Genomic DNA, 24315 nt, shown 5'->3' with positions numbered 1-24315 from the left:
CCCATTTCATTTTTATTTGGGTTATCTGCATCCTTTCCTGTTTTTCTTTTGTCAGTTTGGCCAGTGGTTGGTCGAATTTGTTGATCCTTTCAAAGAACCAACTTTTGGTTCGGTTGATTCTTTCTATTGTTTTTTTATTCTCTATTTCTAAAAAACTATGGCACTAGTTTTTTATTTCATTTATTTCTGCTTTGATCTCTATTATTTCCTTTCTTCTGGTGGGTGTGGACTTCTTTTGCTGTTCTCTTTCTATTTGTTCAAGTGGCATAGCTGATGTTTTGATTTTGTCCCTTTCTTATCTTTTGGTCTGTGTATCTATTGTTATAAATTGACCTCTGAGAACTGCCTTTGCTGTATCCCAAAGGTATTGGTATGATGTGTTTTCATTCTTGTTTGATTCTAGGAATTTTGGGATTCTATCTCTGATTTCTTCTATTACCTAGTGGTTTTTAAGCAGGGTGTCATTCTGGTTCCATGTAATTGATTTTTTTTTTTCTCACTCTTCCTGTTGTTAATTTCTACTTTAATGGCATTGTGGTCAGAGAAGATACTTTGTACTACCTCAGTGTTTTGGATTTTGTTGAGGTTTGCTCTGTAGCCTAAGATGTGGTCTATTCTGGAGAACGTTCCATGTGTGTTGAAAAAGAATGTGTACTTTGCAGCTGTTGGGTGGGTGTTCTACATACGTCTACGAGGTCAAGTAGGCTGATTTTGCTCTTTAGTCTTCTGTTCTTTGTTGAGTTTCTTTCTAGATCTTCTCTTCTTTACTGAGAGTGGTGTGTTCAAGTCTCCTACTATTATTGTGGAATTGTCAATTTCTCTTTTTAATGCAGTTAGAGTTTGTCTTATGTATTTTAGAGTCCTGTCATTCGGTGTGTAGATGTTTATTACGGTTAAATCCTCATTATGAATTGTCCCTTTAATCATTATACAGTGCCCTTCTTTGTCTGTTATGGTGGATTTTTTTTCAATGTCTATTTTATCTGAAATTGGTATTGCCACTCCTGCCCTTTTTTGGTAGTTATTTGCTTGATATATATTTTTTTCCATCCTTTTATTTTTAATAGATTTACATCTTTGTGTCTCTTGTAGACAGCATAGTGATGGATACTGTTTTTTAAATCTATTCTTTCACTCTGTGTCTCTTTATGGGTGCATTTAGGCCATTTACATTTAGTATAATTATTGATAGGTGTGAGTTTATTCCTGTCACTTTGTAGTGCTTTTTTTTTAGTGGTACTAACATTTTCTTTCCTCCTCTTACTCTCCTGTTCTGAGTCTTTTTATTTTTGGATTTCTTTCGTTTTTGTTTTTATTGAGATTTTATGTTTTTCTTTTTTATTTTGATGAATATGTTTGTTAACTTTCTTTGTTGTTACCTTGACGTTTACCCTTATGTTCCTAGGTTTGAACCAGTCTATTATTACTTGGTATTGCCTTGCTTTCCTCTCCATTGGAAAATTCTATACATATACCCTCTTTTATTGTTCTGACATTGTTATCATTTACAGATTAACCTCTCTGGTTCCCTGTTGCAATTCTTTTGGTTTTGGATAGTCCTTGAGAGTTCCTGTCCTACGTTGGTGTCTGGCTGGTACAATCTTGTTTCCTAGTGTAAGGCTGTGGTTTGATGTTGTTTGTTCTCAGACTGAAGGACTCCCTTTAATAATTCTTGTAAATTTGTTTTAATTCATGTTTATTTGTAAATGCCCTAATTCTACCATCACATTCGAATGAAAGTTTTGTAAGATATGTTATTCTTGGTTGGCAATTTTTTTCTTTCAAAGTTTTATATATATATCATTCCATTGCCTTCTTGGCTGCATGGTTTCTGCTGAAAATCAGAGCTTAGTCTTATTGTTTCTCCTCTGTATGTGACTTTTTGTTTTTCTTGAGCTGCTCTCAGGATTTTTTCTCTGTCTTTGGTTTTAGAGAGTGTGATTATGATATGCCTTGGTGTTTTTCTTTCGGAGTCTGTCCTATATGGGTTTCGTTGAGCTTCTTAAATGGTCAGCTTTTCATCATTCATGACATTAGGAAAGTTTTCGGTCAGCAATTCTTCGATGATCCTCTCTGTCTTTTCCATTTTCTCTCTCTGTTCTGCAACTCTTATCACTTGCACATTTTTGGTTTCAATTGTACCCCACATAATTCTCAGGGTTTCCTCATTTTTCTTCTTACTTTTTTCTGATTTTTCCTCAGAATTTTATCCAAGTGTTTGTCTTCATTTTCATTGATCCTGTCTTCCATTATTTCAAACCTGACCCTCAGCCCTTCTATGACACTGTCCATTTCTGAAATATTGTTGTTTATCTTTGGATTTCTAGTTGTTTTTGTAGGATTTCTACTTGTGAATTTATTCTGGCATTTTGTTCCTATTTTTTTTCCTTAATTCTTCCATATTTTTGTCTGTATTTTCCATGAATCTGTCTGCCTTTTCTATAAATTTGTCTATTTTTCCCTCATTTTTGTCTGCTTTTTGCTCCAACTCTTGGATAGCTCTGAGTATTAGAGATTTGAATTCCCTGTCAGATAGTTCTAGTGTCTTTTCTTCTGCTGGAAAGTCACCCGGTGTTTTATTTTGGATGTTTACTGGAATCATTCTGTCCTGTCTTTTTAATATGTTTTGATGTTGTCTGTTGTCTTGGGGACATTCAGTAGTTATTTTCTTCATTTTTTAATTGTAGATTTGTCGTTTTGTCCTGGTGTTTTGCTTTATTTGGTTATGTCTGATCAGGCAGGATGTGCATTCTTTGTTGTTTGCTCATCTGTAGTCACGACACTTTTCTCCTCTTTGTCCAATGGGTGGGACTGGTCACTCAGCTATGGTGCAATAGGGCAGGTCCAGCTGAAGTGCAGGGCCTGGGATTGGTTGTTTGTGGTACATACTAGGTCTGATAGGGTAGGCAAGGGTTCAGTGCTGGACAGGTTCTGACTGACCATTCCTGAGCTGCTTGGTGGAGTGATGTTCAGCACATGGTGCAGGTAGGCAGGAAAAGGGTGTAGGTTGTGATGTATGGAGCTAATATAGGTATGGGAAAGAGAAGAGAGAAACAGAATCCAAAAACAAATAAACAAAGGAAAATAAGAAAAAGTGCTAAGTGAGCATCTCGTTGGAAGGAAGAGATAAGAAACAGAGAAATGGAGAAAGGTAAAAAGAAAAAAAAAGAAGAGGAGAAAAAAAACTAGATAAAACTTTGCCCAGAAAAGAAAAGTTCCCAGGGGTCCCACTGGTGTATCTGTAAAGACTGGGAAAGTGGATCCCAGGCTGCTCAGAATAACCTGGTTAGAGGGGGTATAGATGCCACACAGTGCCAGGTATTCAGGAGACTGGAAAAGAAGGTAAGTATAGACAGACAAGAACTGAGAAATGAAGAAAGACAAAGCGAAAATGAGAGAAAAGAGAAAAAGAAAAGAAAAAAAAAGATTAAAAGAATGGCCCTTAGAATTCACAACTATGTGGCTGTGCAGATTGGGAGAGTGGCTCCTAAGCTGTGAAGTACAGCTTGGCTAGAAGGGGCTCCCAGGTACAAAAAGAGAAAGAAAACAAACAAAACAAAACAGAGCAAAGCAAAACAATAAAAACAAGCAAAAAAAAAAAAAAAAAAAAAAGCCCCAGGAATCCCACCAGCTTGCTGTCGTTGGCCGGGAGGAATGGTTCCCCAGTGGAGCAGGGCCTCACAGCCTTTCAGGAAGAAGCAAAGATGGCCCACAGACCCAGGTGTTTGAGAGAAAGGAGGGGGAGGTGGTGGGAGGCACAGAAGAAACCAAAAGAAAGGGAAAGAAGAAACATCAGCTCTGGAACCCAGCCAGTGTGAGTGGGGCAAATCCAAGTGGCCTGGGGTGGGAGCAGTAGCCTCTTGGCCAAGAGACTGCAGCTGGCAGGAAGTAAAGGAGGCTGAAGAGGGAGGAAGAATGGTGAGGTTTAGGAAAGTGTATATTGCTCATTACCGGGTGCTTTGTCTCCTGCTGTGAACTTCGTGAAGCTGCTTTCCTCTACTCCCTGTCCACAGACCTCTGATGTAGGTGAGGTGAATCCAAGTGGCACAGACGCTGTACTTCCTAGCCAGGTGAGCCACTGCAGCCAGCCAGGAAGCTCGAATGTAGAGCAGCAGGGAGAGAATGGGGGGTGGCAAAGCCTGTATCGCTGGTTACTGGATGCTCTGTCTCCTGCTCCGAGCTCTGTGAAGCTGCTTTCCCATGCTCCCTGTCCACCAATCCCTGAAAGGAGTCCAAGATGGCAAATCCATGCTGTGTTAGCTGATAAGCAACCTCCACACGTATCTCTCCTTGCTCTCTCTCTTCTGTCAGTTTCTTATTCTATTTGGTATTTGGCTGAGTTATTTATCTCTTTATTTGATGCTTCAGGTTCCAGGAATTACATTTGTCTCTGTTTTACTTAGTTTTTCAGGTCTTTTACTGTGGAGGGATGCCATGGTGCTTCTGTCTATGGCACCATGTTGGCCAGAAGTCTCATTATTATTATTTTTTGAATGACATGGAAAGGAGTTTACTTAAGTTTGCTTGATCCGGTCTTTGTGGTTTTGTGAAATATTTTTTACTTTTCTATCTGATCTACAAAACAAAAACCAAACCAAACCCATTGCCATTGAGTGGATTCTGACTCATAGCGACCCTATAAAACAGAGTCAAACGGCCTCATAGAGTTTCCAAGGAGCACCTGGTGGGCTCTAACTGCTGACCTTTCAGTTGGCAGCCATAGGACTTAACCACTATGCCACCAGGGTTTCTGATCTGTCCTTCTCCTAATCACTTAATTAAAATTTTACTCCTTTCTAAGGTCTGCTGTGAGTATAATGCCCTCAGGAGTCCTGCAAGAAAGAGGAGCAAATGACAGGACAGAATTTGGTGATTTGCGTATGCCTGGCTACAACAGCGTTATGATGTCAAAATTTCACACTGCAGCTATTAAATATACTTATTTTTCATCAAAATGTTAATGCTAAAGTAATTTTCATTTAAAAATACATAGTATTATTTTAACATCTAACACCTATACTTTTGTTTTCAAACTGAAATCTGAGATAAATTGGAGCTATCAAAATGGAACCCTGGTTGCATTGTGGTTGAGAGCTTTGGCAAGATATGGCTGCTAACCAAAATGTCAGAAGTTCGAATGCACCAGCCACTTCTTGGAGACCCTATGGCGCAGTTCTACACTATCGTATAGGGTGGCTATGTGTTGGAATCAACTGGATGGCAATGGATCATCATAATAGTTTATATTCCTGCAGAAAATTTCCATAATGAGACCCTTTACAGAGTTGAAAAGACTAGTGAAGTATTTGATCACCATGAAGGCACTTTATCTAACCTTTTGTGGAATCTGGGCAAGAGCTGATGCAATTGTATTGGCCCTTTCTTCTGTGATGTTACTGATCATTGACCCAAGAGTAAACACCACAACACCATGTGTTCCAGAGCTCCGGACAAACTCTTCTATTTCCTGTAAAGAAACCATTTGCTTCATCACGAAACAGCAACAACATTTTGTACAATATTTACAGATATGGCCACAAACAACTTAAGAGAGAAAATCAAGTGTTGACAGCAAAACCAAACTATTGTTGTAAAGTCGATTCCAACTCATGACAACCGTACGTGTTACAGGGTAGAACTGAGTTTCTCAGGGATTTTTTGGCTGTAATTTTTATGGGAGCAGATCTCAGGCCTTTCTTCTGTGGCACCATTGGGTAGGTTGGAACCATCAACCTTTTGATTAGTAGGTTTGCGCTACCCAGGGATCTTCAAGTATTGATAGAGAGAAATTATTAGAAGGGTGGCTGATTTTTAACAAAGCTCCTTTGGAAGCATATGCGTGATATGAGATCTATGGCCTCTGTTATGTATATATTTGTGTAAATGTGTGTATGTGTGTGTGTGTGACATAAACAAGAAATGAAATAAAGCCATTACACAGTAGCGAGAGGGACCCTCACTCTTCATTTACAATTATTAAGTACTCTTGTGTATTCTTGGAAGGAGGTACCACAACAGGATCTTAACTCAGCTTTAATTCTATATAGTTATATTTCTACCTTATAAGAATATATAGTGCAATGATTACTGTGCAGCACTGGGCAAATGATTACTGTGGTTGGCTGCTAATCAAAAGGTTGGATGTTCAAGTCCACCTAGAGGTGCACCAAAAGAAAGGCATGGACATCTATTACTGAAAAATCAGCCAATGAAAACCCTGTGGAGCACAGTTCTACTCTGATACATGTGGAGACATCATGAGTTGGAATCAACTGGGGAGCAATTAGTTGGTTATAATTCTACTAAATCACATGTGTTTATTGTGGCAGGTTTTCTGGAGAGTTCTTTCAGTTGGAATTCATTAGTATTTTACTTCCTGACTATGAACACTGAGGAAAAATTAGTTATGGTGGGGATGATTGTATATTTGTCTCAGTTACATGATCCTTTATGTCATACTTAAACTTTCTCATAGTTTCCCAAATATTCCCCTAAAATACCCCTTAGTGCCTAGAGATTAAAAGTCTCTAACATTCAAAAAAAACTTTGGGTTTGGAATTTCTGTGAAATAGTCATAAAATTCTCATTTACAATCCATGAATATACATTTGTAGTTACATGTTGGAATGTCCATATTTCTGGCTTCTTCCTTGTGATACTTGTCATTTAGTCATATTATGAAATTGATGTACCTGTAGAATATGCTATGCATAACTGTGACTGTGAGGGACCCTCATCATCACCTCACTGTGTCCTGGGGAAGCATTGTCACTCAGGTGAGAGAGGTACCCCAGGCCTTTCTCCAGTTGGGATTTGATCTCCGTCTTGAGAATCTCACTTGAAACTATATATCGTTCCTGGTGAGGACTTGTTTGCCTGGAGTTGTTTGAGAATTGTTCTAAGTTTTGCTCTCTGATCCTTGTCTTATTTTTTATTAGATTTATTTCTCTGTTAGAATGATTTATCATTCCTCAGTGAATATACCCTGCCACCAAAAAAAGGGAAAAAAACGCAAAGTCAAAATTTTCCTGGATATCTTGCCAAAACCATATACTCATCTTTTTTTTTTTCATTCCTTTTGTCTTAAATTCATTATTTGTTATTTTTTCACTATAAAGTAATGACTGTCCCCTTGCAAAATAAAAACTATACTTTCTGAGCCTAATATCATTGGCATAATACTTCTTTTCAAAACTTCTTTACTGCTTTTAAAGAAAAGACAAAAGAAAAAAAATATTCCAAACCCCAACCGTGCAGACTATGTATTACTCAGAGCTTCCATCAAATTTGTAATTGGGACCTGATGACCTCAGTTTTAATGAGGATGGCTGTACTGTTCCTATAAATCACATGGCACAACCAGGTTTTCTGTGTGACTCCAGCAATGCACAACAGCATTTAAAGGAATCTGTATTTAAAGTTGTGTCTCACTGTCTTGTTGTCTAACACTTCCTTTATCTTTGCTGTGGAAGAGGGACCTGGATAGCATTATAGTAATACAACCTTTCTTTATAATCACCGATGTGGACTGGTTCATTCCTATTCTGTTACATCTTTATGAAAATAACGTAAGTTCATTGTAAGAAATTTTGGAAAATATGAAAAATATAAAAAAGAAAGTAAGATCATCCACACTTTGCATCCTGAAAGTGTTTAAAATCTATATGCTTTCATTCTAGTGTTTATCCTATTCATATGTTGAGATGTATATATATGACATATATCTAGAAAATTGTAATCTCACTGAATATACCTTTTTTCTACAAGAAATTTGTCAACAATATTGTATTTATAATTTTGCCCCTCAGTTTCCAATTAAACTTGGATAATGAGTGGTTTTATGTAATTAAACATTCTTCATTGAAATGATCATAATAGTGTGGGTACACATAAGCTATCTAACCTCTCATTAAAGTTGGAATTTAAATTACTTCCAGCAATTACCTTTATAAATAACACTGCCATAAATGTTGGTTCTGCACATCTTGTTTTTTTTTTTTCTCTGTGTAGGTTCATATGAGTATATTACAAGATCGAAGGCCATAAGCATTTTAAAATCTTTTGATGAATTTTGTCAAGTGCTTTATGTCTTTTTTAAAAAAAGTCCAAAATTATCTGAGAGCCTAATAATTAAGGAAAAAGCAAGTAATATGGGGGGAGAAATCACTTTTTATAATAAAGGATAACAGTCTTCACAGTCACTGACTTCGATTCAAATCTTGTTTCTGCAATTTAGGTAACAATTACTATATATTATTTTAACTATTATGGTACTATTCATCTTCCTTTTCCTCATCTGTTCCCTTCTCCTCCTAAGACTGTCATTTTCCTTTCATGTGACTAGAAATATCTTTCATGAATAAGATTAGATTGCATAAAACCTTCATTAATGTTACTGCAGCTTTTGGACTGCATGAAAGATGTTATATATAGCCTAAACAATTTGCACGCAAAATAGGATCTCAGTTTTATGTTGCCACCAATAAGAAGGGAGACAAAACAGATCTCTTAACAGATCATATACTAGTGCAAAAAAGAATGCTTGATTTTCACTTATGTCTTAAAGGTTCATATTAATTTAAAATATATTAGATTCTTGATTTTGGATTCATAGTGACCCTATTGGACAGAGTAGAATGGCCCCATAGGGTTTCCAAGGAGCAGCTGGTGGATTCAAACTGCCAGCTTTTTGGTCAGCCACTGAGCTCTTAACACTGTGCCACAAGGGCTCTTTCCTGCATAAGGAATATTATCCTATATGCTGACTGAAGTATTTTGTAATTTCAAGCTAAGGGAATTTTCAGACACAATGAATACAAATAATTTCATCTTTATTATCTACACAGGATTTATTATTCTTTTTGTATGCCCAGGATACATTCCCTATGTTCATTTTATCAGGGAGCTATGATATAAATAACTGTAGGGAGCCCTGGTGGTGAGGTGGTTAAGCATTTGTCTACTAACCAAATTGTCAGCAGTTCGAATCCACCAGTTGCTCCCTGGAAACCCTGTGGGCCTGTTCTACTCTGTCCTATAGGGTCGCTATAAGAATCCACAAGATGCCAATGGGTTTTGTTTTTTTATACTCAAAGGAATTTTTACTGAGGTTTCCTATAGGGTTGGTGTATGGCAGAAAACACTTTCTCTGATAGGCTAAACCACTCCTTTTATTCCCAAAGATGTAAAACTCTGGGGTTTCGAATGACGAATGGTTTCAATGCTGTAAACCAAGGCTGTAAGCAAGCAAACTTTGGGTTGGCTGCAAATATTGTTGACAGCACCCATTAATATTCACCCATTTATATTGTTTAGGAATGGTCTCCCTCTAAGTTACAATACTGGTGAAGAGCCTAAATCTTTACAACAAAATTTAAGCGTTTCAACCTGCTAATCTGGTTTCCAAAATGTATAATCCACTTTTAAAAAATCTGCAAGATATCTGTTCTTTAGGACTTTGCTAGAGAATATAATTTTGATCTATTGGAAAACCAGTTCATATTAAATGAGAATTATGTCTAATGTGCCTGACACATATTAAATGTGCCTTGGTGATGCAGTGGTTAAGAGCTTGGCCGCTAATCAAAGGATTAACAGTTCCTTAGGAACCTTATGGAGTAGTTCCACTCCTGTCCTGTAGGGTTGTTATGAGTCGGAATCTACTCTATGGCAATGGGTTTTTGAGTTTTAATAGTACTAGTAATAGTAACAAAAATAGCAATAATTACAATAGTTAATATTACTTTTGGATTACTTTGTGCTAGAGATGTTTTAAGTGTTTTATACATATTAACTAATATTTTCCATACAACCTCCTTATGGGGTTGGTAGTATTATAGGAATAGTCCTCACAGTGGGAACATTTTAGTCTAGTTTCTCATAATCTGGTGCTTAATCTCCTGCAATAAACTTCTAAGGGATCTGCCATTCCACAGTCTTGCTCCTTTACAATCCAATCCAGTAATTGCACCTTGAGGGTTCTTTTAGAAAAAAAACAACCTGACCATATCTCTCCTTTGCTTAACTCTTTCCCTCAGTTCCCCAATGCCCTTAATCGATGAAACTCCTTCTGGCTCCATCTAACATCTCCCACATTATCTGCCTCTTTATTCTTCCTCTTCCTGTTCAACTAGGAAATCTTGGGGACCTCTGATACTACTTAGCTGTTTTCTTTTTGTCTTCCTTTTTCTCCCACTTCATCTACCTATTCCTGCACACCCTTCCCCATAATTATCAATGGCCCTGGGTTAGTTCCTATGATTCCTGCTGGGTGTTCCTTCAGCATTGTGGTCTTTCCTTATTATATCATTTTCACACTTTATTTTCATTACTTGCTTCTGTTCTATTTTTCCAACTAGAAAATAAGGTGTGTGTGCACGGGGTGGGACAAGGTATGGAGCAGAAGCCATGCCTACTTAGTTTCTCTGCACATCCAACCAGCACCTAACCAGCACCTAGCTCACCTGAAATATGTTAGTCACTGTAAAAATATTCTTTGAATGGATGACTGATATTTTCTTATATGTTGAATAATGAAGGCTTTAATATATTGTATCCTCAAAGTCTTACAGGTATTCCCACTTTATTGTCTTGATAAAGATATTCAGATACTTGTGGTAGCAAGGAAATACATGAATTTCCAATTGGCAGGTCACTTTACTCCACTTCCCACATCTTTCTTATTTAGTCAAACATTCTGAATGCAGAACGTAGAACCATTTCAATCAAAAATACTAAACCAACAGTAATAGGTTTACCTTAGGCAAGGGATCGGCAGGTTTGCAGTGGAGCCCTCCAACAAAGTCGAAATGTGGCAAGAGTGGGCGTGGGAATTCAAAATCCCAATAGGTTCGAATGAGCCATATTTCAGCTTTCCCCATTGTCTCGGATAATGTAGTGTGCCTTTCTGAAAAGAAGAGAGAAAACAAAAGGTGGAGGGAACTTGAAAAAATTGACATCTGAATATCTGGGCAATTTTCTGAAGGGAGCTTGGAATAATGGAACCAAAGGTGTTAAAAAGTGTAAGAAGGCACTTACATCTCTAATGTCACATCAGTACTTTCACCACAATTAACAGTTATTAAACTTAAGCCGTTGTTGAATTAGATATGCATTTTTTTCTCTAAAGTCACAAATAACAATGGAAAAATGCAAATGACTGGAATTTGAGCTCTCCAGTCAACTAATCCTACCATAGCCATGGAAACACTTTTCCCAGAAGTACTTAGTCTAGTTTCTACAGTTGAGCAAACCAGTCCCTTGACGCTTGGTTTTCCAACTAAACTGTGAGTTTTTTGTGAGTATGGCTCAATTTCTTGTACCAACTCTGGCATTTGGTTCAAGCTAAGAGCTGAACAATACATGATTGTTAAATGAAACTATTTGCCATTAACAGCTGGAAAATTTTTTTTAAAGTATGTAAATAGATTTGCTCACCCTGAATTTTTTTTTAATAGAGAGACATAGTTTTCAAAAAATACAAACCAATAACTTGTATGCCAATCCTTCAAAAACATCATAGGCCTGTAAGACAGATGGCTTACACACAGTGAAGAAATGGTGAATCATTAGAATCCTCAAGTTTCACTAGTCACAAGTTGTAGATAATTATATTATTTTGATTACAACTACTTATCTAGCATATTAATAAAATATTGTAGACAAAATTATAGGTTTTTGAATCTGGAATAGAGCCATTTTATCTCTCAACTGAGAGGGAATTCTGAGAAGGTAATATAAAAAAATTTAATCAGTATATAAGAAAACTGAGCTATAGGAGAAGTTATTTTCCTGCTGTGACATAGATATTTGGAGCCCAGGTGGCACAGTGGTTAAGAGCTCAGCTGCTAACTAAAAGGCCAGCCATTCAAATCCACCAGCCACTCCTTGGAAACCCTATTGGGCAACTCTACTCCCTCCTATAGGGTCTCTATGAGTTGGAATCGATTAGACAGCAATGTGTTTTGGTTTTGGTTACATAGAGAGTTATGCCAGAAATATGTATGTCACTCTTCAATGTACATGTCTACGTTCCTCCAGATATTCAGTGAGATTTATAGTGACTTTTTTAAAGATAAAAGTACAACATAATGGATATGTAGTTAATTAATAAAAATCTAATCGTCTTAATTTTTGGGTTTCTGACTTCCTAGGGTCTCCTGCCTTAGTGTTGGGCTACTGGATTCTTCTGATACTTTAACAGACGCCTCTCCATAATATTTGTGAAATTGATAGTTTATTTCATATTTTCATTTAATCTTTTACTTACAAAAAAATTTCTCTGGCTTTTTATTTACATGAATTCCTTCAAAGTGCAAGGAAAGTTAGGACTTCATTTTACCAACTAAAAATCTGACTTACCTAGTACTTCACTGTAAAACTGATCCCACTTCTTCTCATTAAATGCCTGGAACCAAAAATCAAAATAAAGCACATACATCATATTTTTTACCCTCTCCAAGAATGTCATTCGATCTTGTAATTCTGACAGAGCAATAGGTACATAGGAAGGAGGGGTTAAAAGTCCTCCGCTATATTTTTCAAATGTGTATCCAGGAAGGAATCGGACACTATACACAAAGGGTATTTTGAGTAGTTCAGCCAGTAGTTCACCACAAGGACCAAGGGCATCTGCAAGAACAACATCGAAGCTTGATTCTTGAAGTTTCATCATAAGTTTCTTGTTGAAAACTACATCTTTACAGAGCCTTTGAATACAATCAGTAAATTCCCACAAGTTCTCTTGTAGTAGTGAAAAATAAGCCCAAAATCTGTCTTTCAGCAGATCATTTGTCAATTTCTTCATCAATTTTATTAATATAAACTCAAAATCATCTTTAGTAACAGATGTAGGATAAATCTCAAAATTAATGGCAGATGTTTTGTTAGAATCAATAAGAATGGAAGCTGAAGATGTTAGAACAGTCACCTCATGACCCCTCTGAATAAGTTCATCCAGTATTGTCTTTATATTGATCCAGTGACTATATTCTGTTGGCCACACCAGCACTTTCCCACAAGTTCCAGAGTTAAAGTAACAACTCAGTTGTATCAGCAGAAGAACTGAAATCCATTTCACAGACATCCTGGTTAAGTGAATTCTCGCTTTCAAATTGCTGTTTCCTTCCACCATTGCTCATGCTTCTATCGCAGGAGAAATCAATCAAGAAGTTAAAATACAACTGTTACAGGTCAAAGTAAACACATTATACGAATAAGCAGAGAATGTGGGTGCCAAGTAGAAAAAGCAACACGGAGATGACCTTGTGTTTGTATGAGTGTACTTAATATCTCTTTTATCGAAAGTGCTATCACACAGCTAAGAGTCTATGATATAATATTTGCATGTGACCTGTGTTATATAGTAGAATTTAGAATAGTGTTAAGAACAGTGAAGCCACTTGTGAAGCAGTCTCCTTAACGCAAGAACTAAAGACAAAGTAACTATATAGTTACATCAGCATTTTTTTGGATATAACGATTCAAGGCTTTTTGTGTCTGGTAAAATTTTTATTGACATATAATTCACATTCCAAACATTTCTTCAATTTAAGGCATACCATTTAATGGTTGTTAGTATATGTACTGAGTTGTACAACAACCACCGTGATCAATTTTAGAACATTTTAATCACTCCACAAAGAAACCCTCTGCCCCTTAGCCATCACTCCTCAGTCTTCCATTCTCCTTCTGCCCATGTCCTAGAAAACTGCTAATCTACTTTTTGTTCCTGCAGATTTTCCTATTCTGGGCTTTTCATATAAATGGAATCATACAATATGTGTTCTTTTGTGACTGGCTTCTTTCCCTTATCATAATGTTTTCAAAATTTATTTATGTTGTGTTATGTACAGGACATACATTATTTTTTATTATTGCCAAATAATACTCCATTGTATGGATATACCACTTTTGCCCATCCTTCATCAGTTGATAAACACTTGGGTTGTTTTCACTTTTTGACTATTACGTTGTTTATGAACATTCATTTGATATGTTTGTGTGGACATATATATTCATTTCTTTTTTTTATTGTTTTTATTATGGCCATTTTTGTGGTTTGGCTGAAAGGTGGTCTCCAGGAATGGCTTCAGTTCCAGTTCAGAATGGCATCTTAGGGCCACAGTCTTGGGGGTTCCTCCAGTTTCTGTCAGACTGGAAAATCTGGTCTTTTTTGAGAATTTGAATTTTTGTTTTACAATTTTTCTCCTCTTCTGCCTGGGTCCCTCTCTTGTGATCCTAGTCAGAGCAATTGGTAATGATAGCCAAGCACCATCTAGTTTTTCTGGTGTCGGTGTCCTGTAGGTTGCGGTTCAGTGGTCCATTAGACTTTTGGACTAATTGCTCTCTTGAGTCTTTGGTTTTCTTCACTCTCCTTGTTCCAGACTGTAGGAAACCAATTGTTGTATCTTAGATGGGAGCTCAGAAGCTTTTAAGACCCCAGATACTACTTACCAAAGTAGGATGCAGAACTATGTCTTTATGAACTATGTTGTGCCAGTTGATGTAGATGTCCCCCGAGTCTATGTTCCTTCACCTTCTGGCCTAGGAACCTCACCTCATGAGGTATTTGCTTATGTCTAAGACATTGCCCTGACTATGGCACTTCTGTGTTGTATTGTCTATATTAATATATAATGTATGTATGTAGAAATAACCACCACCAAACCTATATCTGCATTTTGATGTGTTCCCCTACACTCTCCGACACTTCTTGACGTACCTATCTACCTATGTATACATTCATAAATTAGCGTTTGTTAATACTATGGTTGCAGGATTGCCTATACCATAGTAATTACCAATTACTATTGTTCCCCTTTTTATTGTGTTCCTCTCAGTGTCCTTCCATGCCTTGGTCATATTTTGCTTACTTTCACCATATTGTGTATTGCCTTTTCATTCACCAATATTAACCTGTGTCGTCTATCTATTTGGTAATTTTCCTTCCCTCCCTCTCCCATCTGTGATAACCATCAAAGATTTTTTTTTCTGTGTGTAAATCTTTTCTCATTTCTTTATAAATGTGGTATTATACAATATTTGTCCCTCTGTGATTGACTTATTTCACTCAGCATAATGTCCTACAAATTCATCCATGTTGTGAGATGTTTCATGGATTCGTCATTATTATTTATTGCTACTTAGTACTCTAATCCATTCTAAAGGAATTTATGAAGTATGAATCTAGAAAAACTGGAAATCATCAAAAATGAGATGGAGTGCATAAACATCGATATCCTAGGTATTAGTGATCTGAAATGGACTGGTATTTGTCATTTTGAATCAATCATATGGCCTACTATGCCAGGAATGGGAACTTGAAGAGGAATGGTGTTGCACTTATGATCGAAAAAAACATTTCAAGATCTATGTGAAGTATAATGCTGACAGTGATAGAATAATATCCATATGCCTACAAGGAAGACCAGTTAATACAACTATTATTCAGATTTACACACCAACCACTAAGGCCAAAGATGAAGAAATTGAAGATTTTTACCAACTTCTGCAGTCTGAAATAGATTGAACATACAATCAGGATGAACTGATAATTACTGGTGATTGGAATGCAAAAGTTGGAAACGAAGAAGGATCAGTGGTTGGAAAATATGACCTTGGTGATAGAAACGATGCCAGAGAGCTCATAATGGAATTTCACAAGACCAATGACTTCTTCATTGCAAATACTTTTTTTCACCAACTTAAATGGTGACTATACATGTGGACCTTGCCAGATGGAATACACAGGAGTCAAATCAACTACATCTGTAGAAACAGATGATGGAAAAACTCAATATCATCAGTCAGAATAAGGCCGGGGCTGACTTCAGACCAGACCATCAAATGCTCATATGCAAGTTCAAGTTGAAACTGAAGAAAATTAGAACAAGCCCACAAGAGCCAAAGTATGACCTTGAGTATATCCCACCTGAATTTAGAGACCATCTCAAGAATAGATTTGACATGTTAACATTAATGACCAAAGATCAGATGAGCTGTGGAATGCCATCAAGGACATCATACATGCAGAAAGTAAGAGACCATTAAAAAGACATTAAAGAAAGAAAAGACCAAGATGGATGTAAGAAGAGACTCTGAAATTTGCTGTTGAATGTCAAGTAGATAAAGCAAAAGGAAGAAGTGATGAAGTAAAAAGCTGAACAGAAGATTTCAAAGGGTGGCTCGAGAAGACAAAGAAAAGTATTATAATGACATGTGCAAAGACCTGGAGCTAGAAAACCAAAAGAGAGGAACACACTCAGCATTTCTCAAGCTGAAAGAGCTGAAGAAAAAAATTAAACTTCAAGTTGCAATATTGAAGGATTCTATGGGGAAAGTATTAAAAGATGTGGGAAGCATCAAAAGAAGATGGAAGGAATACACAGATTCACTATACCAAAAAGAATTGGTTGACATTCAACAATTTCAGGAAAGGTAGCATATGATGAGGAACCGATGTTACTGAAGAAAGAAGTCCAAGTTGCGCTGAAGGCGTTGTTGAAAAACAAGGCTCCAGGAATTGACGGAATGCCAGTTGTGATGTTTCATTAAAGGATGATGCACTGGAAGTGCTCATTTGTCTATGCCAAGAAATTTGGAAGACAGCTGCCTGGCCAACTGACTGGAAGAGATTCATATTTATGTCTATTCCCAAGAAAGGTGACACAACCGAATGCAGAAATTATTGAACAATATCATTAATATCGCACTCAAATAAAATTTTGCTGATCATTCAAAAGTGGCTGCAGCAGTATATCAACAGGGACCTGCCAGAAATTCAAGCCAGATTCAGAAGAGGATGTGGAACTAGGACTATCATTGTTGATGTCAGATGGATTCTAGCTGAAAGCAGGGAATACCAGAAAGATGTTTACCTGTGTCTTATTGACTATAAGAAGGCATTTGACTGTGTGAATCATAACAAATTATGGATAACATCTGGAAGAATGGGAATTCCAGAAGACTTAATTGTGCTCATAAGGAACCTGTACATAGATCAAGAAGCAGTTGTTTGGACAGAACAAAGGGATACTGCATGGTTTAAAGTCAGGAAAGGTGTGCATCAGATTGGTATCCTTTCACCGTACCTATTCAATCTACATGTTGAGCAAATAATCCAAGAAGCTGGACTATATGAAGAACGGAACATCAGGATCAAAGGAAGACTCATTAACAACCTGCCTTATGCAGATGATGCAACCGTGCTTGCTGAAAGTGAAGAGGACTTGAAGCACTCACTGAAGAAGATCAAAGACCACAGCCTTCAGCATGGATTACACCTCAATATAAAGAAAACAAAAATCCTCACAACTGGACCACTAAGCAACATCATGGTAAAGGGAGAAGAGATTGAAGTTGTCAAGGATTTCATTTTACTTGGATTCACAATCAACAGCCACGGAAGCAGCAGTCAAGAAATCAAAAGACGCATTGCATTGGGCAGAGGTGCTGCAAAAGACCTTTTTAAAGTGTTAAAAAGCAAGATGTCATCCTAAAGACTAAGGAGCACCTGACCCAAGCCATGGTGTTTTCAGTCACCTCATATGAATGCAAAAGCTGGATGATGAATTAGGAAGAACAAAGAAGAATTGATGCCTTTTGATTATGGTGTTGGTGAAGAATATTGTATATGCCACGGGCAGCCAAAAAAAGGAACACATCTGTCTTGGAATAAGTACAACCAGAATGCACCTTACAAGCAAGGATGATGAGACTAATTCTCACATACTCTGAAAATGTTATCGGGGGGATTAGTACCTGGAAAAGGACATCATGCTTGGTAAAGTTGAGGATGAGTAAAGAAGAGGAAGACCTTCAACAAGATGGATTGACACAGTAGGCTCAAGCATAACAACGATTGTGAGTATAGCATAGAACCAGGCAATGTTTCTTTCTGTTGTTTATAGGATCCCTATGAGTCGGAATCTACTGGATGGCACCTAACAACAAGTATTCCACTGTGTGCATATCTGTTGATGGGCGCTTAGATTGTTTCCATTTGCTATTGTGAATAATGCTGCAATTAAAGTGGATTTGAGTATGTCTATTTATGTTGTGATTCTTATTTCTTTAGCATGTATACTTAGGAGTGGAATTGCTGGGTCCTATCGTTTATCGTATTTCTGTTTCTAGCTTTTTAAGGAAGTGCCGTATCATTTTCCATAGCGGTTGTACCATTTTGCTTTCCCACCAGCAGTGTATAAGAAGTCCTATTTTCCCACAATCTCTCCAACATTTGTTATTTTCTGTTAGTGTCAGTAATGTTGGGGTGAGATGGTATCTCATTGTAGTTTTGTCTTGCATCAGTTTGGTAAAGTAGAGGGTCAGAGAAAAAGAGGAAGACCCTCAATGAGATGGATTGACACAGTGGTTGCAACAATGGGCTCAAGCATAACAATAATTGTGAGGATAGTGTAGGCCTGGGGAGTGTTTCATCCTGTTGCACATAGGGTCGTTATGAGTCAGAACGGACTTGTGGGCGCCTAACAACAACAACAATGGCTAATGATCGTGAGTATTTCTTTATGTGTTTGTTAGTTTTGTGAATATTATCTTTGGGAAGTGTCTGTCCATACCATTTGCCCTTTATTTAAATTGGGTTGTTTGTGTTTTTGTTGTTGAGTTGTGCGAGTTTTCTATAAATTTTAGAAAATAGGCCCTTGTCAGATATATTGTAGCCAAAATTTTTCCCCCAGTCTGTACGTTCTCTTTTACTCTTTTGAAAAAGTTTTTGATAAGCATAAGTATTTAATTTTTAGGAGGTTGATATTTATCTAGTTCATCTTCTGCTGTGTGCGCTTTTTTAGTTATGTTTGGTATTCTATTTATGCCATATATTAGGGTCCCCAGTGTTGTCTCTACTGTTTCTTCCATAACCTTTATATTTAGGTCTTTGATCTATTTTGAGTTAGTTTTTCTGTATGGTTTGATATATGGGTCTTGCTGCTGCTTCTTTTTTTTTTTTTTATATAAATAACCCAGTCCAATTTTGCTAGCACCATTTGTTAAACAGACATTCTTCTCCCCATTTAATATACTTTGGCCCTTAAAAGATCAGCTGTCCACAAGCAGATGGATTAATGTCTGGGTTCTCAATCTTGTTCCATTGGTCTATATTTCTGTCCTTGTACCCGTACCAGGCTCTTTTGACTACCATCTCTGTACAGTGGGTTCTGAAATCAGGTAGTGTGAAACCTCCTGCTTTGTTCTTTTTCAATAATGCATTACTTACCCAGGGCCTATTTCCTTTCCATATAAAGTTGGTGACTAGTTTTTCCATTTTGTCAAAGAATGCTTTTGGAATTTGGAAAGGATTGCATTATATCTGTAAATTGCTTTGGGTCTTCCTATCCATGTTGAGTCTTCCTATCCATGAGCATGGTATGTTTTTCCATTCATGTAGGTCGCTCAGTTTTTTGCAGTAGTGTTTTGTAGTTTTCTTTGTATAGGTCTTTTACATCTTGGTTTGATTTATTTGTATTTTATTTTTGGAGGGGGCTATAGTAAATTGCATTGTTTTCCTAATATCTTTTTCAAAGTTCTTATTGTTGGTATAGAAGAATCCCACTGATTTTTGCATGTTTATCTTGTATCCTGCTACTTTTCTGATTCCTTACACTAATTCCAGTAGCTTTCTTGTGGAATCTGAGGTTTTCTATGTATAGTATCTTTAATCTGCAAATAGGGATAGTTTTACTTCTTTCTTACCAGTTTGGATGCCCTTTATTTCTTCTTCTTGCCTTATTGCTCTAGCTAGGACTTTCAGCAAAATGTTCAAGGACAGTGGTGATAAAAAGCATCCTTATGTGTTTTCTATTTTCAAGGGGAATGCTTTCAATCACTTAGAGTATATTTTAAGGTATTGGAGATGGCCGAGTATTAACTTCCAAGAAACAAAATCTTGAAAGTTTATGTAGCTTTTATTGTTTCTTAATTTTTTTAAAATTCTTTATCTGAATCTTATTTTACTTAAAGTAGCATATAGTTTTATACTACTGGATACAACGTATAATATTCCTTTCCTTTAGTTTCTATGAAATTGAAGTGTCTTGACCCTAAAAAAGTCGCTTTTGATTTGTCCTTCATTCATTTTACAATGACTTTTAAATGTTTATTAGCTTCTGGTTTTTTTTGAAATAGGTTTGTGCATAGTGATGAAGATAATGGATTCTAGAGCCAGGATGTCTGCTGTTGTATTGTCATATCCTGGGTCCACCCCTTTACTAGCAATGTATTCTTAAGCAAATTACTTAAGTCACTTGATGCCTCATTTTCCCATTAGTAAATTAAGAATAATAGTACCTATTTCATAGGCTTGTGAGAATCAAATGAGAAATGTGAAGTGTTTAGGTCAGTGGCTGCCTCATAGTAAGCACTATTTCCATTAGTATTTAAATAACGTGGGTAGAAAAGTGAAAACATGTTAAATCTTAAAAATGTGATATTAGAGAGTTTATTATACATGTTATACTTTTAGCAATCAAATAAAGAGGGTATCTTGAAGAAGCTTAATGTCATCAAAGTGAATGGCTCGTTGAGAGTTGTTTAGGGGGCATTTTGTGTGCAGAGATTCTAAGAAAGGTTTTTTATAAGAATATTTGGTAGACTCGTATGGAAGTGGTTCTCTCTCTCTCTCTCTCTTTTTTAATTTCACCCCCTTATCCAGGAATGGAACAGCATTTACATCATCCATACTATCAGCATCATACTCCATCTCCTCAAGTCCATCCCTCTTGCTCAGAACATCATCCAGTACCACATAACACAAGATACAAAGAAAATGGATATTAAGTGCATTTAATATGCACATAGGTGTGAGGAAACTACTTAGAATTCTGTAGATAATTTAAATGTGGGAAATACCAGATTATGTTGTGTATAATACTTTATAATCTTACTCCAAATTGTTTTGGAGCAAATTTACAACTTGTTTTTATTTAAAATGGCTGATCATGCCCCTTTGTATTATTTAGGTGGACTATATTCCTTTTACTGATCAAATCACAAACTTACTACCTACTTTAAGGTAATTCCTATATATAATTCTTAGATAATGTTAGGTATATAGTACCTAGAGTATTTTCTTTCTGTATTTTGATCTTCAATTACACCTTCTCCTCACTTCTCAACTATCTCATTATCTGATATTTCATATTTATGACAATAATAAAATATTTATTTTGCATATTAATGATATAGATCTGGCAGTAATGAATGCAAGGTGCAAGGTGCGAATAACACTGGCTTTGATGGTTAAGGTTATGTGTGAACTTGGCTAGGAAATGATTCTCAGTAATTTGGCAGTTATATAATGATGTAATTTGACAGTTATGTAAGACATAATTTGGCAGTTATGTACTGATGTCGTCATCCTTCATTTTATGATCTTGCGGTCATCCTCCATTTTTGCATAACACCCATTTTGCTGAACGGACTGGTCTATAGAACCTTACCATATCCATAAGTGAGAAGAGGGTGTATGACTATGCAATTTATATTGCTAATGGGTATTTCTAAGATTTTTATATATCCTGACTTAATTTGTTTTCATAGGGTAAAAAAAAAAAGTGCTATCAAATTCATAGGGTAGGTGATTCATATTAAGTTATGTAACAGGTATTCACTCAATCCATTTATTTATTTATATTTTTATCAAATTTGGTGAAACTGGTAACCAAGTGAATTGTTTCACTTCTCTGCTTCTGGTTCTTACAATGATGCTAGGAAATGACAAACTGACATTAAGAAATGCAACAATCTCTAGTTTGTGGTTTCTTGGTCTTCACTATACCAGTGACACTGAGTTTATTCATTAAATGGATTTTTTTAATAATACTTTTGTTTTAGAAAGTAGAAATTGCCTCCTGGCACTTGTTGGAAGTCTAAGCCATATGCATATACATTTGACAAACTTAGAAAGGTCTTTTGGTTGTTAGAGTATGATATAAAATGTTGTAATTTGTTTTTTTTCTCACTTGAGTTAATGATGATCCAAGTAAACATCCCTTTATGTTCCTGCTAAGATGAAGAGAATACATATTTAAGAGGTTGGTTAGAACAATAGCTTCCTAGCTTATCTTTGAAATACTTTTATGCATTTTTATTTCCTTATGCTTATTAAAAAATAGATATTTCAAAATTAAATCATATTAGGACATTTAACATTCAATAAAACAATTTGAGGATCTTAACTGACAAATAAGGAGTCCTGGTGGTACAATGAAAAGTTGATGGTTTGAACCTACCAGCCATTGAGCAGGAGAAAGATGTGGCAGTCTGCTTCTGTAAAGATTATTGCCTTGGAAAAATTATGGGGCAATTCTACTCTGTTCTATAGGGCTGCTATGAGTTGGAATCGACTCAATGGCAATGGGTTTGTTTGATTCTTATTGGTTTTTAACTGACTAAAGGAAGCTGTGTATGACGCAGAAGGTTAACATGTTTGACCTCTAACCAAAGGGATGATTAATGTTAGAGTCCACCCAGAGGTACCTAGGAAGAAAGGCCTCGTGATCTACTTCCATTGGGAATCCTATGGAGTGGAGTTTTACTCTGACACATAGGGTCTCAATAAGCCAGAACTTACTAGACTTAGGTGACCCATATGTGTCAGAGCAGAGCTGTACTCCATAGCATTTTCAATGGCTGAATTTTTGGACAGAGATCAACAGGCCTTTCTTCTGACCTGATTAAAAGTTAAGTTAGTTTTTCCCAGTTAGTCACATTAGAAGGAAATACACGGTTTATTTATGATGACATCTCAGGTGACTAAATGCTTGTCATGTTTTTAAAAAATGCCTTTTATTAACAACGACATGATTTTCAAAATAAGAATTCATTCCAAGGTTCTTTTGCTAAGGATATTTGTCTTTTTTTTAAAAAAAAAAACAACCTCTACTATTTGATGGAGCTTTGTATCTTAATTTTTTTTGGTAGGTCTATATATTTCGTGCTTATATAATATTCGTGTATTCCTTATATATAATTGTACGTAATTGTATTTTTGAGCCTTATGGGTGTGCATTTATGTAAGCTGACTTGAAAAATGAGAAAGGCCAGTGAGTGAAAGTGAGCTGTGAACTAATGATAGAAAGCTTAAACTAAATCAGTGGTAGAGCTAAGAAGTAGCCACAGTTACAGCTTTCCCTGGCCCTCATGTACACAGTTGTTCATCTTTCCCTTCCTTGTCTTCCTTAGTCTTCTGTGCATTGTTGGCTCACTCTGGAATAGACTTAGTATTCTTTCAAAGAACATATTTTCTTACATTTCCATCAAATTCCATAAATCATTTATTAACTGTTTAGTTTGAAAGAAAATCTGGTACATAAAATTTCCTAATTTCACTTTAAGAGGTTGGAATTTGTTCAGATTAGTTTGTAGACTTGAAGGAAGAAAAAAAAAGTTGGGTTAGTCTGTTGGAGAAAAGCATTAATATATTGATCTTATTAAAGGGACTGGATGGAAAAGTCATTAAAATCAAATAGGAAACCTCATGATTGAAGTGATTTTTAATGAGATTTGAATAATCCTTTGTTGTAGGTGTTTGATTACTAAGACATCAAAATTCTTTTTCTAAGCAATGCCAAAATTACATTCTGTGACTTAATAACTGCATTTCTTTAGATTTTCTCGCTACCAAATAATAATTACAATGTAGCGACTTAAATTCCATTTGAAATTTTTGACATACCTAACCTATTTCTTGGAAACCCTGGTGGCGTAGTGGTTAAGTGCTACAGATGCTAACCAAAGGGTCGGCAGTTTGAATCCACCAGGTGCTCCTTGGAAACTCTATGGGGCAGTTCTACTCCGTCCTATAGGGTTGCTAGGAGTTGGAATCGACTTGACGGCACTGGGTTTGGGAACTTATTTCTTCTTTTTTTTTAACTTGATTATGATATGAGGGTGGATAATTTCATTCATCACACATAAGCAGTTGTCAGTGGCCGGAGAAGTAGACCCTGTGAAAGAGATCTGGAATGAAAGTGAGACACCCTCAGCGATAATAGAAGAGACAGAGTTAGAGATAGAGGGCTGATAGAGAAAGAGAAAAAGAGCAATTATGTAAGCAGGCCAGAGAACAAGGGGAGAGAGTTTGATGTCGAAAATAATGTGCTTTTGGAAGTGCTGATTGTTTAAAGACAAAAAACAATATTTATTTCTTTGATGTGTTTTTACAAGTAGTAAATTTTTTTCAGTTGTCTACTTAAAGTTTATTGTGTAGAAGAATTTATTATGAACTTCCTTGCTCTTTTGCTCTAAGCATGCATTATAACAAGAACTGGAAAAACTCAGATCTGCCAAAAATGCATA

At 36.3% G+C, this 24315-nt stretch overlaps 1 pseudogene; it reads right to left on the bottom strand.

Moving 5' to 3' along the window:
* LOC126077107 (UDP-glucuronosyltransferase 2B31-like) overlaps nt 1–24315 on the bottom strand; it is an 83954-nt pseudogene that overhangs the window by 15600 nt on the left and 44039 nt on the right.

This window comes from Elephas maximus, chromosome 5 (assembly GCF_024166365.1).
Source record: "Elephas maximus indicus isolate mEleMax1 chromosome 5, mEleMax1 primary haplotype, whole genome shotgun sequence".
Lineage (NCBI taxonomy): Eukaryota > Metazoa > Chordata > Mammalia > Proboscidea > Elephantidae > Elephas > Elephas maximus.
This window is presented reverse-complemented; position numbering and strand designations above follow the sequence as displayed.